The 1,693-nt window shown below is 39.1% G+C and overlaps 1 non-coding gene across 1 annotated transcript; it reads right to left on the bottom strand.

The window, feature by feature from the left end:
• Positions 1-1,310: 1,310 nt before the first annotated feature.
• LOC111540367 lies at positions 1,311-1,418 on the bottom strand. Its single transcript, XR_002730955.1, has one exon. It is a non-coding gene; the product is annotated as a U6 spliceosomal RNA (small nuclear RNA).
• Between the last annotated feature and the right edge of the window lie 275 nt (positions 1,419-1,693).

Here is a 1,693-nt window from a genome sequence, read left to right as displayed (position 1 = left end):
GACAACTCAATTTTGTTGAAATTAGTGGTTTAGAAATCACTGAACTCTTGGTACCCAGGTAGGGTTGACAGAGTTAGCAAATTAAAACAGAGAACACCTAGTTAAATTTTGATTTAATATAAATAATGAATGCATTTCTAGTATATGAATGTATTGTGCAATATTTGGTACCTGTCTATACTAATAAATTATTCATTAGTTATCTGAAATTTAGATTCAATTTGGTGTTCTGTATTTTACCTGGCAACCCTATACCCAGATGTTAGAGTCATTCATTTTCTCAACACTCATGCCGATCAGTTATTTCAAATCATCCAGGAGGCTTCGACACCCAGAGAAATATACCATTTTAAAACTCATGGTAGGTGAGAGGTAAGCCTGTCTTTTAAGGGAAGACAGAGAACCCTTGTGAAAAGGGAGATAAGACAAAACAACCCTGGCAACCTTCACAGTTCTTGTTTTCAAGCAGATCAGTTTTAGGAGAAACTACATATGAAAGTTGAGAGTCAGGCTATTAATTCCTTAAAACTATTTGAGCTCCCACCTCCCTGTTGGTAAGTCTTTGTAAAAACCCAGGGGCACACTTACCCCAATTTAAAGACTATGGCTGGCCAGGCACATTGGCTCACACCTGTAATCCCAGCACTATAGGAGGCCAAGGTGTGTGGATCACCGGAGGTCAGGAGTTCAAGACCAACCTGGTCAACATGGCGAAAACTCGTCTCTACTAAAAGTACAAAGATTAGCGGGGCATGGTGGTGGGTGCCTGTAATCCCAGCTACTTGAGAGGCTGAGGTAGGAGAATTGCTTGAACCCGGGAAGCGGAGATTACAGTGAGCTGAGATCTCGCTACTGCATTCCAGCCTGGGAGACAGAGTAAGACTCCATTGCCAAAAAAGTAAATAAATAAAAACAAATAAAGACCATGGCTTAAGAAATCCTTGAATTGACTGAGTCCCACGCTTTTCAAACTGATCATGAGAGCTAGGGTCAGGTCTACTAGGTTGGAAGCAAATTAACATGTCTCCTTTGCAACATTTTGCACAATTAAAAAAAAATAGTTTCTCTAGATAAATGTGTCTGGGCAAGCACTGTACGTATTTGTTCACTGCGTTATTCTAGTACTAGTAGAGTGTCTGCTCAAAGGTGCTCAGTAAACATTTGTTTACTGACTAACAAAAATGGAGCCAATCTATCCAAACTATCCACTTAGGCTTTCTCTATTCTAAACCTGCATCCATATCTTTAATGGTGTAACATACCTTGCATTTTCTTTCTAACTCTTTATATGTCTCACATACTTTATAACAAAAGCTCCTCTTTTCCTTTCAGCATCTAGCTGTTATCCTTGCGCAGGGGCCATGCTAATCTTCTCGGTATGGTTCCAATTTTAGTATGTGTGCTGCCAAAGCAAGCACAGCCTAAATATATTTTCTCTCCAAATACTCTTTTATTTTCTTCCAAGCCAGTGAATTCCAAGCTCCAAATACTCTTTTCACGACAGAAATACACAAGGAAACCTTTGAGGAAAGCGACAAGTTAGACACATACTGTATAGCCATTACTATCTTCAGTTTTCTAGGTTCGTTTGTTTGTTTGTGGTTTTGTTTTTTGGTTTAGTTTTTTCATTTTTATTTTTTTGAGACAGAGCCTTGTTCTGTCACCCAGGCTGAAATGCAGTGGCACAATCTCA

Source organism: Piliocolobus tephrosceles, chromosome 13 (genome assembly GCF_002776525.5).
Source record: "Piliocolobus tephrosceles isolate RC106 chromosome 13, ASM277652v3, whole genome shotgun sequence".
Taxonomy (NCBI): domain Eukaryota; kingdom Metazoa; phylum Chordata; class Mammalia; order Primates; family Cercopithecidae; genus Piliocolobus; species Piliocolobus tephrosceles.
Note: the sequence above shows the minus strand (reverse complement) of the source record. Positions and strands in the feature narration are given on the sequence as shown.